At 45.6% G+C, this 24,127-nt stretch overlaps 1 long non-coding RNA gene across 1 annotated transcript; it reads left to right on the top strand.

The window, feature by feature from the left end:
- The first annotated feature begins 6,107 nt into the window (after window positions 1-6,107).
- On the top strand, window positions 6,108-20,426 carry LOC143818371 (uncharacterized). Its single transcript, XR_013224493.1, has 2 exons — window positions 6,108-6,139; window positions 20,163-20,426. It is a non-coding gene; the product is annotated as an uncharacterized LOC143818371 (long non-coding RNA).
- Window positions 20,427-24,127: the final 3,701 nt, after the last annotated feature.

Genomic DNA, 24,127 nt, shown 5'->3' with positions numbered 1-24,127 from the left:
GTGGTTTGTTTGCACGGCATTCCTGAGAATATCGTGTCTGATAGAGGATCCCAGTTTGTGTCCAGATTCTGGCGATCTTTTTGTGCTAAGATGGGCATTGATTTGTCATTTTCATCTGCCTTTCATCCTCAGACTAATGGCCAAACGGAGCGAACTAATCAGACGCTGGAGGCTTATTTGAGATGTTTTGTTTCTGCGGATCAGGATGATTGGGTGACCTTCTTGCCATTGGCTGAGTTTGCCCTCAATAATCGGGCTAGTTCCGCTACTTTGGTTTCGCCATTTTTCTGCAACTCTGGTTTTCATCCGCGTTTTTCCTCGGGTCATGTTGAACCTTCTGACTGTCCTGGGGTGGATTCCGTGGTGGATAGGTTGCAGCGGATTTGGAATCATGTGGTGGACAACTTAAAGTTGTCACAGGAGAAGGCTCAGCGTTTTGCCAACCGCCGCCGCGGTGTGAGTCCCCGACTTCGTGTTGGGGATTTGGTTTGGTTGTCTTCTCGGTTTGTCCCTCTGAAGGTTTCCTCTCCTAAGTTTAAGCCTCGCTTTATTGGTCCTTATAAAATTTTGGAAGTCCTTAATCCGGTGTCTTTTCGTTTGGATCTTCCTGTGTCGTTTGCCATTCACAATGTGTTCCATAGGTCTTTGTTGCGGCGGTACGTTGTGCCTATGGTTCCTGCTGTTGAGCCTCCTGCTCCGGTGTTGGTTGAGAGCGAGTTGGAGTACGTGGTGGAGAAGATCTTAGATTCTCGTCTCTCTAGACGGAGGCTTCAGTATCTGGTCAAATGGAAGGGCTATGGTCAGGAGGATAATTCCTGGGTGGCCGCCTCTGATGTTCATGCAGCCGATTTGGTTCGTGCCTTTCACGCTGCTCATCCTGATCGCCCTGGTGGTCTTGGTGAGGGTTCGGTGACCACTCCTTAAAGGGGGGGTACTGTTGTGAACTATATTTGTTGGCTCCCTCTTGTGGTCACTAGCGGTATGGCACTTGGATTATCTTTCCCCAGGTTGGTACCCACCTGGTTCGTTAGGCCTTGGGTGTTCCTATTTAGACTTCCTGGAAACTCAGTCTAGTGCCTGGAATCGATGTAATCAGTCTATGTCTGTTTTCCTCCTGACTCCTGGTTCCTGAGTTTTGCAAGATAACCTAAGTTTTGCTTTCTTATTTTTGTCCTTTTGCATTTGCTCTTATTTTGTTCCAGCTTGTTCAAAATGTGATTTCTGTTTTTGCTGGAAGCTCTAGGGGGCTGATATTCTCCCCCCACACCGTTAGTCGGTGCGGGGGTTCTTGGATATTCAGCGTGGATATTTTTATAGGGTTTTAAGTCCTCTTCCTATTTTCTGCTATTAATTAGCGGGCCTCTCTTTGCTAAATCTAGTTCATTCTTACGTTTGTCTTTTCTTCTTACCTCACCGTTATTATTTGTTGGGGGCTTGTATTATAACTATGGGGTCTTTTCTCTGGAGGCAAGTGAGGTCTTATTTTCTCTGAAAGGGTTAGTTAGTTCTCCGGCTGGTGCGAGACGTCTAGAATCAACGTAGGTACGTTCCCCGGCTACTTCTAGTTGTTGTGCCAGGATCAGATATGCGGTCAGCCAAGTTACCACTTCCCTATGAGCTGGTTTTTGTGTTTGCGGACTTAGCTGGAACTCCTGAGATCCTCTACCACTAGGATCATAACAGTTATCATACACGGATTCCTAAATGTGTACAGGATCAGACCCATTGAAAGTACAGTAATACTGTACCAGAACCATCACACGTACAGAAGAACAGCATCACAGCTATTATCAGTATATGCTTCACTTGCATTTGCGTCTGTCAAATGCGAGTACAACTGACACCAAGGGGCCAACGTTTTACTTGTCCTCTAAGCCTGCTGCCAGCTTAACAACTTATTTAGATATAGGCAGAAAACCCCTCCAAAAGGGCAGCAAAATGCCACCCTGGGGAGACAACGCACACCACCGCATGATGCGAGATGCTAGTATTGCTTCATGGCAGAAGTGCCCCCCACCTAACTGTGCCAAGGGCACATACTTCACCTATCACTCAACCCACTTACACCCCTGATAAACGTCTTCATAAGAAACTATATTTTCAACTACTGGTATAGGAGATCTATAAAGTGCTGCAGTGGCAAATGCTCTGTCAGTGAGCTGTGTTAAGAACCACCTTTTCCCATTATTTTGGGGTTATCTGTCATACCCTGTTACAGAGGAGTATTTGACTGAATCTGTTAATGGTAGAATCTGTGGCTACACTTTTACGAGGGCTTTTTGGGCATAACACTTATGGGGCATCTTGTAATCTAATTCAGGAGTTCATGACTAACTAATTATATCCCCCATATATTCTTCGGGTGGACAATTTGCTTTCATTATTTTTCAGAATGTCCAACCTTATAAAGAGGTTAAACTGACAAACCCAATAGTTATACATAAGACTGTTTGCTGAGCAAAACTTTCCTTTCTGACAGTCTGTGAGCTGAAAGAACAGTGCAATCTGCTACTCCTACCATAGAAATAACTGAACCACAGCATACCCGATTAAAGTCAAAGAAGTGAATCAGCATTTGTGTAGTGTCCTTGAAAAATAATTTCACCACGGCAGTCATCAACCCCTTATAAACATGATGCTGGTATGATGAGATCTAATTTCAACCTTATTTTATTTTGTATAATATTCCATATTTTTAAATTCAGGAACTAGTAAGTTACGAGGGATATTTTCATACTGGTTATCATGGTAACATGTATATTCTTTACTTATACTGTAGAAATATTTTATGTTATTTTTTAAATGTATGATTAGTAAGCTTCATAAATCATACACTGCCCAAGTTTGTACTCAATCACAATCTACCAGTGGTTACTGGATGGGGCTGAGTAGACCGCAGGCCAGATGTTACTGAGGGCTGCAGCCAATCACAGGGCTTAATGTCATTGGCTTCTTGCCCTGCTTGAGACCACAGTAGTGCCCAGTGCTGGATGGAGTTACCTAGGTGTTAAATGGGTTACATTGTTTATACTTTAAAGGGGTTATCCATGAACCATTGTATGCAAAAGAAACCCTTCACTAAAGGTACCGTTACACTAAACGACTTACCAACGATCACGACCAGCGATGCGATCGTTGGTAAGTCGTTGTGTGGTCGCTGGGGAGCTGTCACACAGACAGCTCTCTCCAGCGACCAATGATCAGGGGAACGACTTCGGCATCGATGAAACTGTCTTCAACGATGCCGAAGTCCCCCTGCAGCACCCGGGTAACCAGGGTAAACATCGGGTTACTAAGTGCAAGGCCGCGCTTAGTAACCTGATATTTACCCTGGTTACCATTGTAAAAGTGAAAAAAAAAATCCACTACATACTCACCTTCTGATGTCTGTCACGTCCCCCGCCGGCGGCTTCCCTGCACTGAATGTGTCAGCGCCGGCCGGCCGTAAAGCAGAGCACAGCGGTGAGATCACCGCTGTGCTCTGCTTTACGGCCGGCAGGCGCTGACACATTCAGTGCAGGGAAGCCGCCGGCGGGGACGTGACAGACATCAGAAGGTGAGTATGTAGTGTGTTTTTTTAACTTTTACAATGGTAACCAGGGTAAATATCGGGTTACTAAGCGCGGCCCTGCACTTAGTAACCCGATATTTACCCTGGTTACAAGTGAACACATCGCTGGATCGGTGTCACACACACACCGATCCAGCGATGGACAGCGGGTGATCAGCGACTAAATAAAGTTCTGGACTTCTAGCTCCGACCAGCCAAATCACAGCGGGATCCAGATCGCTGCTGCGTGTCAAACACAACGAGATCGCTATCCAGGACGCTGCAACTTCACGGATCGTCGTCGTTCTCGCTGCAAAGTCGCTTAATGTGAAGGTACCTTAATCTAAAGTATAATAATACCTAAAAGTATTTTTTTTTAAAACTCTGATTCTGATTCATCAAGACTGACAAGATGGTGAAGAGTGCACTGGAAAGGGTATGTGCACACGTCAGGATTTCTTGCAGAAGTTTCCTGAAGAAAACCGGAAATTTTCTGCAAGAAATCCGCTTTTTTTTTTTGCGTTTTTTTTTGCGTTTTTTTAGCATTTTGCAAGTGTAATTAGCTTGCAGAATGCTAAAGTTTTCCAAGCGATCTGTAGCATCGCTTGGAAAACTGACTGACAGGTTGGTCACACTTGTCAAACATAGTGTTTGACAAGTGTGACCAACTTTTTACTATAGATGCTGCTTATGCAGCATCAATAGTAAAAGATAGAATGTTAAAAATAATTAAAAAAATGGTTATACTCACCCTCCGCAGACAGCTGATCTCCTCCTCGGCGTCGGTTCCTATAGATGGTGTGTGCAGGACCTTCGATGATGTCGCGGTCACGTGAGCGGTCACATGACCGGTCTCGCGACCAATCACAAGACAGCGACGTCATCGCAGGTCCTTCACCACACCATCTACAGGAACCGAAGCGGCAGCATGCAGCGCAGAGAGGTGGGAACACTCCGGGGGCCATCGAAGGTGAGTATATGAATATTTTTTATTTTAATTCTTTTTTTTTGACCAATTATGTGGTGCCCAGTCCGTGGAGGAGAGTCTCCTCTCCTCCACCCTGGGTACCAACCGCATATAATCTGCTTACTTCCCGCATGGTGTGCACAGCCCCGTGCGGGAAGTAAGCAGATCAATGCACTCCTAGGTGTGCGGAATCCACGCAATTCCGCATATTTAATGAACATGTTGCTTTTTTTTCCGCGATGTGATTTTTTCGCGGAAAAAAATGCAACATTTGCACAAGAAATGCGGAATACACTTAAAATAATGGGAGGCATATGTAAGCGGTTTTTTTCGCATTTTTATCACGTTTTTATAGCGAAAAAAAATGCGAAAAATACTGTACATGTGCACATGGCCTAACAGATGCCAAATTCATTAATAGGTGCACATCTATTAATTAATTTAGTGCATCTTTCATTTGATGTTCTTCATCACAAGAAATGAATGCCAGTCAGGGTCTGCCTGTGAGTTCACTGCCTGTAGGTTCACTGCCTGTGAGGTGAGTTCACTGCCTGTGGGTTCTCTGCCTGCAATGCAGCTTCAAGTTTACAAAATTCTTCTGTCTTCATCAGTACAAGCTGTGACTCTTAGCTTTAACTACCACCTACAATGACAGAGGTTATGGGTTCAATTCCTGGAATAACCAGATCACAAGAAGAGAATTGTTTATTTAATTGTGTGTGCAGAAATAGTATCCTAGCCCCCAAGGAGGAGCTACAAAGAGATGAAAATGCAAGAGAGAAGTGAGTGGAAGTCACGACTGCTCCCTCAAATCACGACAGTCCTGCTGAATCTAGGATGGTTGGAAGATAAGCATAGTTTCTGTCCGAATGTGATCCATCACAACATCGCATTACACTCAGACCAATGTCAATAAATGGCAGTGCACATGAACGATTTGCCTCCGAAGTAACTCGCCTATTCATGTTTATGGGTCCGTGGAAAACACTGGACCACACTTGGATGACTTCCGAGTGTGGTTTGACTTTCACAGATAGACTGAATGGAGAACCTTTTTTAAAAAAAAAATTCACATGAGAGAAAATTTGATCACACTCTGATCATACTTTGATCAAACTCTGATCAGAGTCTGATCATAGTGTGATTAACATAATTGTAGTTTTTCTCGCATGTAGAACACATGGTCGTCTCCATCTGCCCTTATAATGTGAATTATAATGAATTTGTAAAACATACTCAGCCACACCCTGTTCCCCATGAAGTTCCATCCACTTTTCAAAATGGTGGAACTGGCTGGGACTAGCTTAAAAGCGCCAAAAGTCTCTAAATTTTTGAGCAAAAAAATTTAATTTCAAGCAGTTTTAAGCCAGAATTTTGGTGAATACAGCTTGATGAATTAGGCCCTATATGTTCACCTTCTCCTCTCTGATTTATTCCCCACTACTTCTCTTGCTCCATTGGTGGCTTGATGGTAGGCAGTAGCGCTGCATCACAAGAACATTAATGCCATTCTATATCTTAGTAGCTTCTTGCAGGCCTTGAAGCAGGATTTTTATTCTCTAATCTCCCTCCCTTTTCTAAGCAGCCAGAAGAATGCCATTTTGGCAATCATCGACATCCACGTAAGATAGATGAACTTACAAGAGAACAATGCAACTTCACATGCTTCTGTCTGACAAGGGAAGAGAAAATATAATCAATGAGCTTCATCATAACAAGAGATCACTGTGCAGTGACAAGTCCGAAGCAAGGAGGGCAACAACAGTGCACCATTATCCAACATTGCTCAATATACGGCAACATGGTGGCTCAGTGGTTAGCACAGTTACTTTGCAGTGCTGGGGTTCTGGGTTATAATCCCATCAAGGACAACATCTACAAGGAGTTTGCATGTTCTTCTTGTGCATTCCAAAGACATACTGATAGGGAATCTAGTGTCACAATTCATTTTTGGATTTGTGGCAGCTCTGGTTCCGCTATAATTTAAATGTAGCGTTTTCCCTTTCAGGCCAGCAAGGGTTAATGTTTGTTTCTTTGCTGGCAGCTGCTTTGTAGCTAGTCAGCTGATGTGGGTGGTGACCACTTCCACCATCCTTTAAAAAATGACATGACCCATCAGCTGACTGTTGGTGATAAGAGCTTTCTTTGCAGACCAGTCTAGGAGTTTTGGAGCTACCTGGTGTCTGTGGCTTAGCTGCTGCTGCTGGAGGGTTTTTGGATATTTGGAGCCTTATCCTCTGCTGTGTGGTTCTTTGCAGCGAATAAGTCGTTAAGTATAATTTCCCCTCTATCTGTCTGTCTTGTCACTTTTCGGCTACGTTCACATTTGCGTCGTGTGACGCAGCGTCGTCGACGCATAACAACGCATGCGTCATGCGCCCCTATCTTTAACATTGGGGGCGCATGGACATGCGTTGTCATGCGTTTTGGTGCATTGCACGACTCATGCGTCGTTTGGCCGCACCTGGCGGGGCGCGGTCGACGCTACATGTTGCAGTTTTGTAGCGTCGTAAAAACGCGTGCGTCGCCCTTGCGTCGCCCGTGCGTCGTAATTGCGTTACAATCCTTATTGAAACCAATTGACAACGCACGGGACGCAAGTGCGTGCGTCGTGCATGCGTTGTGCGACGCATGCGTCGTTAAATAAAATGACACAAAAAGTGTCTAGACTGTGTCTAGACAGTGAAAAGACATCCCCCATATATATAAAAAATGTTTGCATTGTTTGGCACTTTGCATCAGCATACGACAGATTACCAGACCTCATCATCTGCTTTCAAGAAATGTAAGTATAGAATGATTCTGCGCATTTTCTTAATGTTTTATTTTTAAATTGTTTATTGCAAGTTGTGTATTCTGCACTGTTGTTGTGGACATTGTTGTATTTTATTCTGGTTGTGATGTATGGCGTTGTATATGATGGCATTTCATTGTCTCCGGCCTTGTTGATTTTATTGTAAAGTATGGTGGTCTTTCCAGGATTGACTTTTCTTTTCCATTTTTTTGGGGGGTGTTTTTTTATTCTGGTTGTGATGTATTTCTGGCGTATATAATGGCGTTTCATTGTCTCCGGCCTTGTTGATTATATTGTAAAGTATGGTGGTCTTTCCAGGATTGACTTTTCTTTTCCATTCTTTTGGGGGGTGTTTTTTTATTCTGGTTGTGATGTATGGCGTTGTATATGATGGCGTTTCATTGTCTCCAGCCTTGTTGATTTTATTGTAAAGTATGGTGGTCTTTCCAGGATTGACTTTTCTTTTCCATTTTTTTGGGGGGTGTTTTTTTATTCTGGTTGTGATGTATTTCTGGCGTATATGATGGCGTTTCATTGTCTCCGGCCTTGTTGATTATATTGTAAAGTATGGTGGTCTTTCCAGGATTGACTTTTCTTTTCCATTTTTTTGGGGGGTGTTTTTTTATTCTGGTTGTGATGTATTTCTGGCGTATATGATGGCGTTTCATTGTCTCCGGCCTTGTTGGTTTTATTGTAAAGTATGGTGGTCTTTCCAGGATTGACTTTTCTTTCCTTTTTTTTTTGGGGGGGGGTTGTTATTTTTTTTCGGAAATCTATTGTGCTGTTTATTTTGGGTTGTTCTGTGCATGCGGTTGTTCCACTGTGGTTTTTTTTAAATAGAAATGTTTTCTTTTTTAATCAGGTTCTGATGAATTTCAGGGCTTCATACAGTTAGGTCCATATATATTTGGACAGAGACATCATTTTTCTAATTTTGGTCATAGACATTACCACAATGAATTTTAAACAAAACAATTCAGATGCAGTTGAAGTTCAGACTTTCAGCTCTCATTTGAGGGTATCCACATTAAAATTGGATGAAGGGTTTAGGAGTTTCAGCTCCTTAACATGTGCCACCCTGTTTTTAAAGGGACCAGAAGTAATTGGACAGATTCAATAATTTTAAATAAAATGTTAATTTTTAGTACTTGGTTGAAAACCCTTGGCTGGCAATGACTGCCTGATGTCTAGAACTCATGGACATCACCAGACGCTGTGTTTCCTCCTTTTTGATGCTCTGCCAGGCCTTCACTGCGGTGGTTTTCAGTTGCTGTTTGTTTGTGGGCCTTTCTGTCTGAAGTTTAGTCTTTAACAAGTGAAATGCATGCTCAATTGGGTTGAGGTCAGGTGACTGACTTGGCCTTTCAAGAATATTCCACTTCTTTGCTTTAATAAACTCCTGGGTTGCTTTGGCTTTATGTTTTGGGTCATTGTCCATCTGTAGTATGAAACAACGACCAATCAATTTTGCTGCATTTGGCTGGATCTGAGCACACCGTATGTCTCTGAATACTTCAGAATTCATTCGGCTGCTTCTGTCCTGTGTCACATCATCAATAAACACTAGTGACCCAGTGCCACTGGCAGCCATGCATGCCCAAGCCATCACACTGCCTGCGCCGTGTTTTACAGATGATGTGGTATGCTTTGGATCATGAGCTGTACCACACCTTTGCCATACTTTTCTCTTTCCATCATTCTGGTAGAGGTTGATCTTGGTTTCATCTGTCCAAAGAATGTTCTTCCAGAACTGTGCTGGCTTTTTTAGATGTTTTTTAGCAAAGTCCAGTCTAGCCTTTTTATTCTTGATGCTTATGAGTGGCTGCACCGTGCAGTGAACCCTCTGTATTTACTTTCATGCAGTCTTCTCTTTATGGTAGATTTGGATATTGATACGCCGACCTCCTGGAGAGTGTTGTTCAATTGGTTGGCTGTTGTGAAGGAGTTTCTCTTCACCATGGAGATTATTCTGCGATCATCCACCACTGTTGTCTTCCGTGGGCGCTCAGGTCTTTTTGCATTGATGAGTTCACCAGTGCTTTCTTTCTTTCTCAGGATGTACAAAACTGTAGATTTTGCCACTCCTAATATTGTAGCAATTTCTCGGATGGGTTTTTTCTGTTTTAGCAGCTTAAGGTACCTTCACACGAAACGATATCGCTAGCGATCCGTGACGTTGCAGCGTCCTGGCTAGCGATATCGTTTCGTTTGACACGCAGCAGCGATCAGGATCCTGCTGTGATGTCGCTGGTCGCTGAATAAAGTCCAGAACTTTATTTGGTCGTCCGATCGCCGTGTATCGTTGTGTTTGAAAGCAAACGCAACGATACCAGCGATATTTTACACTGGTAACCAGGGTAAACATCGGGTTGCTAAGCACAGGGCCGCGCTTAGTAACCCGATGTTTACCCTGGTTACCAGCGAAAAAGTAAAAAAAACAAACAGTACATGCTCACCTGCGCGTCTCCCAGCGTCTGCTTCCTGACACTGACTGAGCTCCGGCCCTAAAGTGAAAGTGAAAGCACAGCGGTGACGTCACCGCTCTGCTGTTAGGGCCGGAGCTCAGTCAGTGTCAGGAAGCAGACGCTGGCGGACGCGCAGGTGAGTATGTACTGTTTGTTATTTTTACTTTTACGCTGGTAACCAGGGTAAACATCGGGTTACTAAGCGCGGCCCTGCGCTTAGCAACCCGATGTTTACCCTGGTTACCCGGGGACCTCGGCATCGTTGGTCGCTGGAGAGCGGTCTGTGTGACAGCTCCCCAGCGATCAAACAGCGACGCTGCAGCGATCGGCATCGTTGTCCCTATCGCTGCAGCGTCGCTTCGTGTGAAGGTACCTTTAAGGATGGCTTGTTTCACCTGCATGGAGAGCTCCTTTGACCGCATATTTACTTAACAACAAAACCTTCCAAATGCAAGCACCACACCTTAAATCATCTCCAGGCCTTTTATCTGCTTAATTGAGAATGACATAACAAAGGGATTGCCCACACCTGTCCATGAAATAGCCTTGGAGTCAATTGTCCAATTACTTTTGGTCCCTTTAAAAACAGGGTGGCACATGTTAAGGAGCTGAAACTCCTAAACCTTTCATCCAATTTTAATGTGGATACCCTCAAATGAAAGCTGAAAGTCTGAACTTCAACTGCATCTGAATGGTTTTGTATAAAATTCATTGTGGTAATGTCTATAACCAAAATTAGAAAAATGTTGTGTCTGTCCAAATATATATGGACCTAACTGTATGTAGCCATACTCTTTTATTTATTTTGTTATTTTTTTCTATTGTAACGTATGGCGGTATGGTTTGCCTTTTCTTGTACCTTTTGGAAATCAATGTTGTAAAAATGTTGTTTAAAAAAATCTGTGTCTTTTTGGATTAGTACATAGGGTCTGTTGTTTATTTGTTTCGTTATCTTTCCTGGGACTGGTATTATGCTTTTGCTATACTCTGGCATTGTGTCGTCTCTGCCATTGTTTTTTATTTCAATGTATGGCGGTGTTGTTTGCTCAGCGCTTGTTCAGTTGGCATTGTACTATGAGTGCATTGTTCGTTGTGGTCGTAATGTTAATGTATGGATTTTTTGATATTTTCCTATATGTGCCTCTGTATTGTGCATAGTAAAATAATTAAATTTTTTTCATTTCAGAATTTCATCTTGTTATTAGAATGGCCAGCGACTCGAGCCACACGACACCGCTGGGGAGTCCGGTGAGTACATGATCTACTGTTGCTTACTATTCGGTGTCATTTGTAGACGTGTCACTCAATTTTTAAAAACTATTTTCCAGGCTTCTTCAAGTGAGGAGGAACAGAGCCAGCAGGAGCAGCGACCTCTGGGCCAAGCTGTGGTGTCAAGACGGCGAGTAAGTATTTTTTCAAACAACCTAGTAATTTTTATTATTTTTCCTTACATTTTTTTTTTTTTTTTTTGGGGGGGGGGAGGAGGGAGGGAGACCAATTTTTATTTATATTGCAAACATTAATGTTTTCCAATTATTCTAGGTTTCACAACGGGACCAAGATGAGGGGATAGATATAGACATCATGGTCGCCTCTATCCAGGAGCGAGGCCCGTTGTGGGACAGCCGTGACCCCCGGCATGCGGACCAGGTGGTTTTGAGACGTATGTGGGCTGAGGTGGCCAAATCGCTGTGGGATGGCTTTGACAGCACTTCACCCATGGACAAAGATAAATTTGGTAAGTATTGCCGAAATGCCGCTCTGACCCATCAGGCCAGGATACACAACCGTCTGTGATGTGTTCTACTTTTGTTGCATCGCACACGGTTGCGTTATCAATTAAAAAAGTTTCTCTCAACCTTAATTTTTTTGTTTGACTTTTTCACAGTCAAAAAATTGAAGACCAGATGGCGCTCCATGAAGGACCGTTTCAATCGGGGCCTGCGGAAGGAGGGACAGACTCGTAGTGGTGCTGCTGCGGCAGGGACATCAACATACAAGTACGGCAGAATTCTTCAGTTCCTGAGACCGGTCCTTGCCCGCCGACAGTAAGTATTTAGTACCTATTCCCACACATCGGGTATTGTACAACATGCATATTCACGTAGTATATTCCCCAGCCACGTAGTTTATTGCCCAGCCATTTAGTATATTGCCCAGTGACGTACCGTATTTTTCTGACCATAAGACGCACTTTTTTTCCTCCAAATTTGGGAGGAAAGTGTGGGTGCGTCTTATGGTAGGGATGTAGCATGTGGGGAGGGGGGCAGCAGCGAGTGGGATCGCAATGATATCCCACTTCAGGAGGCAGAAAAATGTCCCCGCTGCCGGGAATCAGCTGCTGGGGAAACCACATGGTCCCGATGATTAAGTGCAGTGAATATTCATTAGCTACTCCCCGCCCACCTATCAGCTGAGCGGTGAGCCAGGAGCAGCAAATGAATACTGCACTTAAGCAGCGACACACATGGATTCCTCAGCGCTGATTCCTGCAGCACCTGGGGAGATCCATGAGTCCGGGGGAGGAGGAGGCAGCAGCAGCAGGGGCCAGGAGTGAGGAGATCGCTGGTACCTTCCTGGGCTGGAGCTGAGTGCTGTGCAGTGTGCACAAGGAGAACCTGTGATGATGTCAGAAGTGGGCGGGCTGGAGCATCACATGGCAGCACAGAGCCCTCCCTCTTCTTGACATCATCACAGGTCCTTCAGACTCCAACACTAGAATCTGCTGGCTTCCATTACCTGTGCTGTGGAGAGGCAACAAGAGGGAGGGCTCTGTGTGTGCCGCCATGTGATGCTTTTACCTCACCACAGTGTCTGGCTGGCTGCCACAATTAAGAGGTTAGTCTTTCCAAAACACAATAAAGCACTCTGCCACTCCTTTGGTGAACTACAACTCCCAGCATGTCATAGGATCTGCAGGACATGCTGGGAGTTATAGTTCTCCCATGGGATTTTAAAGCAGCACTCCAGTGTTATTTTGCAGTGCTGGAGTGGTGCTTTCAATATAAGCCCTGTGCCCCAATTCTTATACTCACCCTCCAGCATCTTCATATAGTACTTCACAGACACCACACTGGTCCCGCAGCTTCCAACATAATAACATACTATTAGATATAATAACACCACATATAATAGTATGTTATTAAATATTTTACCACATTTTTTTGCTTCAAATATTTTTTTCCCCTATTTTCCACCTCTAAAACCTGGGTGCGCCTTATAGTCCGGTGCATCTTATAGTCCGAAAAATACGGTAGTATACAGCACACAGACACATAGTATCTTGGCCAGCCACGTGCAATATTTCAGAGTGGCGTAGTATATTGCCCATCCAGATTTATTAGTTTCCAATACACGTTAAAATAATAGACATGGGAGACCTTGTAGTCCACGGCAGGTTCTGTTCCCAGGGTTGGTCTGATCGCAGGACCTGTGGTGACGTCTCGGTCACATGACCGTGACGTCATGGCAGTTCCGACGATAAGCGTACACCATGGCGGCCGTTACAAACGGCAACCATGGGTGAGTATAGCATGATAATTTATAAAAACAAAATGTTTTCAATTTTTAATATTCATGCGGCATAGGCAGTGTCAATAGTAAAAATTTGGTTACATCTTAACGGCGGCAACGGTTACCGCCGGTAAGTGTTTATCAATGACAGAGGGGAGTATGCGGGCGACAGGCATTCACTGCGGGAAGTAAGGAGCGGCCATTTAATTCAGGACTGTGCCCGGCGCTGATTGGTCGCATCAGCCATGACAGGCAGCTGGCCGTAACAATCAGCTAATTAATACCGTTAGGACTGACAGACGGAACTGACCCTTTACAATTATGTAAAATTATAATGTTATAGTGTGTGATGCAATGTTAACTTTATATTATACACAGGAGGCGGCGAATGTGAAATGTTATATTTTGTATATGTTTTCCTTATGTTTTCACAGAACACACAGCAGCACCCTCGAGCCTGTTCGGCCCTCTGCAGCAGTCCTTCGTGAATCGCTATCTGACCCGTCAAGCCATCCCACAGCGAGAGCAGGCTTGCACCACCATCTGGAGAACCGGCAGCCGGTCCATCAGATGTTCCCCTGGCCGAGGCCACTGGCGCTCCTTCCTTCGGGTATTCCCGACAGCGTCAGCGGGCCTCGGACAGGCCGCTACTGCCCGAATTCTTGCATTTGAGCACGGTCTTCCAGAACTGTTTCAAGGCGCTGGGCGATAGAATGGACACAGCTCTGTCCAATATCGACTTGAAACTATGGAATCCGAGCTCTCGAGGCCGGCAAAACATTTCTTTAGTGCCATTGCGAAGGGCATGGTGGAACATCTTACGCCGGAACTCCAGATTTCGGTGATGCAGGCCTGCAACAATGCCTATGTGACTGCTCTGCAGCAGGCTCGGGTCATGCAGTCAGCGACTACAATGCCTGTAGTACCATCGCTGGCTAGCATGACTCCGACTCCTGCTGCAGAGCACCCACACAGAGCTCCGCGTGCCGAGGGCCGCCGCCGACACCATAGAACCGAGCCGCAAAGTCCTGCTCCTGCCAGGCCTTCAAGGACCCAAAGACGCCACGCTGAACAACACCCAGAGGGAGAGAGGAGAAAACGGCCAAAAACAACATCTACGGCGGCTCTGGCTGCTCCAATACCAACACCGAGCTCTCGGCCGGGGTCTAGCCGGAGCAGGAGTAGCCAGAGCCAGTCCACAGGGCCAAGGAGACTGGTCGTGCCTCCTCCCTCCCCTCCTGCGTTGGCATTCTCGCCACCGTCGACCACAGGGTGGTCAGACGTCGGCATACCTTCTAGTATTGTCCAGTATGGTGGTTCCTCCTCCTCCTCCACCCCCCCTCCACCCACTCCCAAACTGGTGGATATCAATCACCCTTAATCGCCGAAGTTCCTACCCCTTAGAACCTTTCCCCATTTTTCTTTTTGTGTCACCCTTAATAAAATAGTTTCTTGGTCTAAAATAAAGTTTGCACCAACTGACACCGTGCGCCGTATACACAAATCTTGTGTTTTTAACACCTCATATCTGCAATGTCTGACACAATTTTATCCAGTTATTTAGTTGTAATTTTTTTAAGCCTGTCTCTCATTGTACTATGAGGTGTTACAAACACATAAAGAGGATTAAAAAATATATCAATTTTCAAACCTACTGCAAAGGTACCGTCACACATAACGTTTTGGTTAACGATATCGTTGCTTTTTGTGACGTAGCAACGATATCGTTAACGAAATCGTTATGCGTGACAGCGACCAACGATCAGGCCCCTGCTGGGAGATCGTTGGTCGCTGCGAATGATCAGGACCTTTTTTTGGTCGCTGATGATCCGCTGTCATCGCTGGATCGGCGTGTGTGACCGGAAGCTGACGGCGATGGAAGTGGCAGACACCGGAATGTAAGTATGTACTGTTTGGGTTTTTTTACATTTACAATGGTAACCAGGGTAACCATCGGTTTACTAAAGTGCGGCCCTGCGCTTAGTAACCCAATGTTTACCCTGGTTACACGGGGACTTCGTCATTGTTGGTCACTGGAGAGCTGTCTGTGTGACAGCTCTACAGCGACCACACAACGACTTAACAACGATCACGGCCAGGTCGTATCGCTGGTCGTGATCGTTGGTTAATCGTTTAGTGTAACGGTACCTTAAGGTTATTGGTCAGGTGAGGTGGTAGCAATGTTCACGTGGCCAAGTGTCGCCACTATTTGACTCTGGACGTATTCCAGCATCCTGAGTTCAATAGTGTTAACTCACTAGAGTTGAGCGAACATGATCGTCTCCCTCCTTGTCAAGCAAAACACTTGCAGACTTGTAGCATATGGGCCCCGGCTTCATGGAGTGCGGATTATGATCTGCAGCCACATGTTCAGAGGCTGTGTGACAGGCAGAACACATGCACATCCAAGGCCTATTTGTTGGCCTTGCCATGCATGTGTAGTGCCTGTCACACAGCCGCGGCACATGCAGCGGCAGCGGCAGAAAACCTGCTTCAGCCCTCACGCTCCATGATGCCAGGTTACATATGCAAATAGTGTGCAAGATTAATTGCTTGACAAGGTGGGAGACGATCATGTTCGCTTTTAAAACTATGTAACACACGGCTATGTGAACAATTGGGTTGTTTTGTCAGAGTCAATTTGGGAACTGGTGCTCACATTACTACATTTTGTGGTACACACATTTGGTTCTAGAACATTGGATTTGTTTTAACTTTTTTTTATTGGCAACAACATTGTAGGGGAGCATTTTTTTAAACGGAAAGGCACAATAAAGAACTTTATTTCAAAACACAACACAGTAGAAAATCACGGTACATTACAACATTTAAAGAACATGACATTAGGCTGGTAAAATGTCATGGACTCAATAGTGTTTAATTCTTTACATGACAGTGTTTAGATTTTTATTAATCACAATAAATTTACTTACAGTTACAGCAGGATAAAGTAGTTTCTACATTAAACCATTTGATCTTGCCATGACACACGGCCAACATCTGAAACAAAATATGAAGCAAATCGATCCCTCATCTGAGCAATTTCCAAAGTTGTCCTCAGAGGATGATCTTGGTAATCGGGCAATGGGTTTGGTATGGGTTCATCTAGTTCCACGTTGACTCTCTCTTTAGCAATAATATAATTGTGGAGAACCACACAAGCCTTCACCACTAGGGTTGAGCGAAACGGGTCGGCCATTTTCAGAAGTCGCCGACTTTTGGCAAAGTCGGGTTTCATGAAACCCGACCCGACCCCTGTGTGGGGTCGGCCATGAGGTCGGCGATCTTCTGAATCTGGTATCGGAATTCCGATACCGAGTTCCGATATGTTTGCGATATCGGAAATCGGTATCGGAATCCACATTTAAGTGTAAAATAAAGAATTAAAATAAAAAATATTGATATACTCACCTCTCCGGAGGCCCCTGGACATCGCCGCTGGTAACCGGCAGCCTTCTTTGCTTAAAATGAGCGCATTTACGGCCTTCCATGACGTCACGGCTTCTGATTGGTCGCGTGAGCGGTCACATGGGCAGCCGCGACCAATCACAAGCCGTGACGTCATCTAAGGCCCTTCACGTGCTCATTCTTAAGAAGGAAGGCTGCCGGAAAGAAGCAGGGCGCGTCCGAGGGTGAGTATATACCTAATAGGAATATACTCACCCTCAGCTTCTTTCCGGCAGCCTTCCTTCCTAAGAATGAGCGCGTTCAGGGCCTTAGATGACGTCACGGCTTGTGATTGGTCGCGGCCGCCCATGTGACCGCCACGCGACCAATCACAAGCCGTGACGTAATTCTCAGGTCCTAAATTCCTAGAATTAGGAATTTAGGACCTGAGAATTACGTCACGGCTTGTGATTGGTCGCGTGGCGGTCACATGAGCGGCACGCGACCAATCAGAAGCCGTGACGTCATGGAAGGCCCTGAACGCGCTCATTTTAAGCAAAGAAGGCTGCCGGTTACCAGCGGTAAGGTCCAGGCTGCGTCGGAGAGGTGAGTATATCAATATTTTTTATTTTAATTCTTTATTTTACACATTAATATGGATCCCAGGGCCTGAAGGAGAGTTTCCTCTCCTTCAGACCCTGGGAACCATAGTATCCCATTGCACTGCATTGGGTTTCGTGTTTCGGCCGACCCCGACCCCGACTTTTTTATAGGATCGGCCGATTTCACTCGACCCGACTTTTGAGAAAGTCGGGTTTCGTGAAACCCGACCCGATCCTATAAAGATAAAAGTCGCTCAACCCTATTCACCACCTGATCAACTGTCTCAATTTTCAGATTTATAGCGGATCCTAAAATCCGCCATTTGGAGACAAGGATTCCAAAGGCGCACTCCACAGTTCTTCTGGCCCTGGACAGTCTATAATTAAAAATACTTTTTGTGTGGTCCAAGCCCCGACTGGAGTACGGTTTCAGTAGGTTGGCACACATTTGAAATGCCTCATCACCAACAACCACAAATGGCATTGCCGGCCCTTCGGTGTTGGGAAGAGGTCTTGGCTGGGGGAAATTAAAATTGTTCTCATATAATCTTCGGCCCATATCAGACTCCTTAAATGTCCGTGAATCATTTGCACGGCCAAATGCTCCAATATCCACGGCGAGAAACCTGCAGTCCGCACCTGCAATTGCCATGAGCACGGTGGAAAAGTATTTTTTGTAATTAAAAAACAGAGATCCACTTCTTGCAGGCTTTGTAATCCTAATGTGCTTCCCATCCACTGCTCCAATACAGTTAGGGAAAGAACACACTTGGTCAAATTTTTGGGCGTTGGCCTCCCATAACTCTGTTGTTGGGATTGGTAAAAATTCCTCCCGGAGATTGTCCCACAATGCGCGGCATGTGTCGGCAATAATACCCGAAAGTGTGGAGACTCCAATCCGAAACTGGAAATGCAGGGATCTCAAGGTCTCTCCGGTAGCCAGGAAACTGCCAAGAAGAAAAATAAATAAATTTAATTAAAGTACATTGTTATAAAATAAAATTACATTTTCTATCCCTCCCTCCCCCCAAACAAAAAAAAGGTTATTTAAAAAAAGGGCAGAACATATAAAGTCCTTCAAATAGCTACATTACGTACCGTAGAGTCACCAGCAGACGTTCCTCGGCGGAAATTGATCTCCGGAGCTGCGTGTCCTGCCTGGTAATGGCTCCTTCCACCAGACGCAGCAGATAGCGGAAGCTGTCTTGAGACATCCTGGTATACTCAAAATATATTTCCAGGTTGTCGTTTAGCTCACCAAACAAGCAATGGTAGGCTCCACGGCTCTCTCGAACTTCCACTATAGGGTGTAGCCAAAAGCGCCGATGACTCCTTCTCCGTTGTTTATCTCTTTTCCTTTGTTCGTGAAAGGCGATAGCGCAAGCATTAGCCATGGCAAAATCCAGCTCCATATCAAGGTAGATACTCTCCATGGGACGCTCCATCTTGATGCAGTAAAAACACGCAAAATGGGAGGAATTTTTATGTATGCCGGGGTATATATACTAAAATTCCATTATACCCACCCTCTTCTATCCATTGGTGGTATTATCTAGTGTCTAGACACTAATGGGGCTTTTCGTCATGCTATTGGGTTAAAAATGACATCATTGTTTGACAACGCATGCGTCAGAAAACGCTGCGTTTTTAACAAAAACGCAGCAAAAACGCACAAAAAAACGCTGCGTTTTACGACGCATGCGCTCAACGCATGCGTCGAAAAAGGTGCGTTTAGTGTGCGTTACTAATGCGTCATGCGTTGCGTCGATGACGCTGCGTCGCAAGACGCAAATGTGAACGTAGCCTTCATGTGTTGCACAACATCTGCAGTGGTGAGGCTAGCGTACTTGCTGGCCAGTGCACTAGCAAGGGAATAGTGATGTGACAATCAGAGACTAGGCACATGACGGCGGCGACATTTTTTACAAGCATTTAGTGGCATTTTATTCCATTCATGACATTTACATTCTGGCTTTCTTCAAGTCCAATACATAAAAACAAAGACGCACCAAGAAATGCATCAAAAGACCCCCCCCAAAAAAATCCATTGGTTGCAGTACATTTCATATTAAACTGTGTACTTTCATTAAGAATCTGACTGCAGCGATTTTTGGCACAGAAAAAAAAAAAAAACCTGGAATGCCATGTGATGTTGCTTCCAAAAACATTTTGTAAATCTACCCTTAAAGGGTCTGCAAATTTAATTATTTTTATCGTATAGATGTCCAGTGTGTAATAATAAAGTCAGCTGCACTTACCCGCTGCTGCTCCAGCGCTGGCTCTCCATTGCTGCCCCAATCTTTGTTGACATGGCTGCAGTTGTGACATCACAACAATATAACGTGACTTCTGCAGTCAATTGCTGAGCTCAGTGGTGATGCCAATATACTGTATTTTAGGACAATAAGATGCACCAGACCATAAGACACACACCAAATTTTCAGAAGGTAAAAAAAATAATGTGTCAAATGGGGGTTCATCTTACAGTTCGAATGGAGCTTAACCCTCCGTCAGGGGCAACTGATCTGACAGGCGCAGCTCACTTAGTTTCATTTCTCTATTTTCAGTGGTTTGTCTGGGAAACACCTTCCTCCCAGTACCTTCCTAACTTTAAAGGCTGTGTGAAACCTGAGAAGCCTCTTGTGCTGCAGAGCTGCAGGAGATCAGATATCAGTGTTTTGGCTTCTCAGGCTCATTGCCCCTGAACGCGTCACACATTTGACGATTAGAATTTGCTGTTTTTATTCATCCAATTGTTTTTTTAGCTTGTTTTATGAATAGCTAGTGCTAAATTTGTGGATTTGTCATAAAAGGTTTTGTTAGAAATAAGATTGTGCTTCTCAGGCACATTGCGCCCTAACACATATTCTCTCTCTTGCTTCAGCTTTTCTTCTGAAATGGCGAGGAGAATATTTGACTTGTCCAATGCCCTTCATGTTGAGCAAGTGCAAAATATACTGATTGATGATGAGACAGACCCCTTACAGCTAGAAGATTTAGGGGACGAAAGTGACATTGATTCAGAAGATGATGTGGAAGAATGTCCAGATGTGTCTGATACAGATCAAGATGGAGAGAGTGAGGAGGATGCTCAAGACATACAAACATATTACTTTTCTGGTTATTAAACATTTTTTTTTACACCTGATTATATGTATTCTCATTTATTACATTCCTATTAAGGTAACTGATCACTTTTAGAGCATTGAAATTTTAAAAAAAGGAAAATATAGCCAATTTTCTAGCCTGTGCCGGACAGGCGCAATGCCCCTAAACTCGTTATGAAACATACTGCCCCTGACGGAGGGTTAAGGGGGGTGGAGCGCGGGTGGAGTGTGGTCACATGGGGTGTTCGGTCATCCAGCGATATGATTCCCATCCCAGACAGGTGCGGCAGTTTTGGCGGTGCTAGTGGTGTGGGGACTCCTCTGACATTTTCTGAAAGTCTGGAGCCCCCCCCCCCCCCGCACATCCATTGCTGTAATGTGGTGGCCTCCGGGAAATCCAATCCCAAGCTGCTGTGGCAGGTTCAGCGGTGCTCAGTGGTGTGGGGGCTCTGCTGGCAATTTGTGAAAGCCCAGAGGCCCCCGTACATCCATTGCTGTGATGCGGTGGCTCAGATTGAGATCTCGGCAAAGAGATCTCGTCCCAAGATCTCAGGCGACAAGATCTCGGTGCCGAGATCTCAATCTGAGCATCTGCTGCCCCCGGGGCCATTTTCCTGGAGACCACCGCATCGCAGCAGTTTGAGATTTCAGTAACAAGATCTCATCCCGAGATCTCGGGAGACAAGATCTCGGTGCCAAGATTTCGTCTCCCGAGATCTCAATCTGAGCATGAGCCGCCCCCGGGGGCCATTTTCCTGGAGGCCACTGCATCGCAGCAATGGATGTGCGTGGGCTTCTGGGCTTTCACAAAATGAAGGCGAAGCCCCTGCACTACTGAGCACTACTGAGCCTGGGAAGGGAGTGTGATCATCGTCCTGCGGCATTGGATCGGGACCGCCGCAGAATTGCACGACTCCTGCTGCCGCCACATGATTTGTAAGCAGAGGCGTAGCTAGGGTTTCAACTTAGGGGGGGCGAAACATCTGAGTGGGCCCCTAACCAGCTAACCCTGATTACAGCTACGGTTGCGCACTCTAATTGTGAATATAGGGGAACCTCAGAATATGACCGCACTGTTATTGAAAATAAATCTATATACAAAAACGAACGTTGACTTTACCGCCATATTGTGACCATATGCAACTTTGATGGTCACAATACTCTGAGTACCCCTATAACAACTATGCTTAAGTGCCCAATTAACATTTAATAATGTCCCCTAAGTTCCCCCATGTACTCCTCTATTATACACAGTATGGTGACCTTAAAGCTTCCCTATACACAGTATAAGGCCCCCACAGCTCCCCTATACACCGTATGATGTTCTCACTGCTCCCCTTTACACAGTATGATGTTCCCACTGCTCCCCTCTACACAGTATGAGCCCAATGCTCCCCTATACACAGTATAATGCTGACAGAACTCCACTATAGAAAGTATAATGCCCCTCAGAGCTCCCCTATATACAGTGTAATGGGCCAACAGCTCCCATATGCACAATATGCCTTCAGAGTTCCTTATACACAGTATGATGGGCCCGCAGCTCCCTTATATACAGTATGATGGGCCCGCAGCTCCCTTATACACAGTATGATGGGCCTGCAGCTCCCTTATACACAGTATGATGGGCCCGCAGCTCCCTTATACACAGTATGATGTGTGCACAGCACCCTTATACACAGTGTGATTGGCCCGCAGCTCCCTTATACCGTACACAGTATGATGGGCCCGCAGCTCCCTTATACACAGTATGATTGGCCCACAGCTCCCTTATACACAGTATGATGTGTGCACAGCTCCCTTATACACAGTGTGATGGGCCCGCAGATCCCTTATACACTGTCTGATGGACCCGCAGCTCCCTTATACACAGTATGATTGGCCCGCAGCTCCCTTATACACAGTATGATGGACTTACAGCTCCCTTATACACAGTATGATTGGCTCGCAGCTCCCTTATACACAGTATGATGGGCCCGCAGGTCCCTTATACACAGTGTGATGGGCCCACAGATCCCTTATACACAGTTTGATGGGCCTGCAGCTCCCGTACAAACAGTATGATGGACTTACAGCTCCCGTATATACTGTCTGATGGACCCGCAGCTCCCGTATACACAGTATGATGGACCTGCAGCTCCCTTATACATAGTATGATTGGCCCGCAGCTCCCTTACACACAGTATGGTGGACTCACAGCTTCCTGTAATGATTTGGATGCCCCGGTCATTTACTCATCCTCCGGCGTAATCACTATTTTGTGGCACTGCTGCAGTGCCACGGCTCAAACTTGTGAGCGCAGTTTCTGACTGGCCAGAAGTTAGAAGCTATGTCACAGGCGCTCAATGTAAGACTATGAGACTATGTGCACTTGTTGCGGATTCATGTGCGGATTTACTGTGTTTTTTGTGCAGATTTCACCTGCGGAATCCTATACAGGAGCAGGTGTAAAACGCTGCGGAATCTTCAAAGAATTGACATGCTACGGAAAATAAACGCAGCGTTTCCGCGCGGTATTTTCCGCACCATGGGCACTGCGGATTTCGTTTTCCATAGGTTTACATGGCACTGTAAACCAGATGGAAAACTGATGCAAATCCGCAGCGGCTAATCCGCACAGTGTGCACATAGCCTGAGAGTGAGAAAGAGGCCAGAACGAGGCTCCCACAGACTCACAATGATTAGTGACCTCTGCGCTGCTCCAGGAAACACTGGAGCCTCGGACAGGCCACAAACTGCAGGAGACGGAGCCGAGCGGAGACTAAAACAGATGAAAACGTTAGAAGATGAGTATCAGACAGGGGGCAGGGGACGGGGATTGTCAGCACCGCTCCAGTAATGAAATAAAAAATAATGCAGGAGTGGTGCTGTAAATGTGATGCAGCTCTTGGTTACTATATGGGGGCTTCGTATACTAATACTTATAAAAGACCCAGGTGGTACGTATCAAAAGCCCCCTACCCCCCCATCTCCCGCCTCCCCAGACAGCAAATATTACATGTGATGAAGTACATATAATATCAGAACTAAACATTATAATATTCAGCGCCCAATGACCTGTCCCCCCTCGCCCACTTCAGCCCCAATACCCCCATCATCTCACATCCACCCCCTCAGTGCCCTGTCCCACCTCACCCACCTTCTGCCCTCACAACCCCCAAATGGTCTCACATTCACCCCCCAGTACCCTGTCCCCCCTCACTCACTTTCAGCCCCCCAATACCCCAACGGTCTCACAGTGACATCCCTGAATTGAATAAACATAATAAGTTCCATCCCCAGCACTTACTGATAACGTTTGCACTGCAGGCAGGACCAGGAAGTGTGAGTGAAATGCAAGGTGTGGGCACTAGGACCCAGCGTGCCTGAGCCAATCCCAGCGTGCACAGAGTGAAGAAAACTGCAGCAAGGAAAAGCTTCATGATCAGGTCAGACAGGCGAAACCATTCACTGCAGGAGGGAGACTCTGCAGCCGGCCACTGTGCTAGCAGCGAGCAGAGTCTCCTCAGACGGGAGCAGACATTATACTGCTCTGCTCCTATGCGGTGTTCTGCCTCATCACAGACGTGGCCCTGGCTCCCAGTAGGCCCCTTCATATGACAGGGCCCGGGGCGATGGCCCCCTCTGCCCCCCCAGTAGCTACGCTACTGCTTGTAAGTATATTCCAACTATAAGACGCACCCCCATTTTCCCCCAAAATTTTTGGAGAAAAAGTGCGGCTTATAGTCCGAAAAATACGGTA

The sequence above is a fragment of the Ranitomeya variabilis genome, chromosome 3, assembly GCF_051348905.1.
Source record: "Ranitomeya variabilis isolate aRanVar5 chromosome 3, aRanVar5.hap1, whole genome shotgun sequence".
NCBI classification, from domain to species: domain Eukaryota; kingdom Metazoa; phylum Chordata; class Amphibia; order Anura; family Dendrobatidae; genus Ranitomeya; species Ranitomeya variabilis.
The sequence above is the reverse complement of the archived record's forward strand: the minus strand, read 5'-3'. Positions and strand labels throughout refer to the sequence as shown.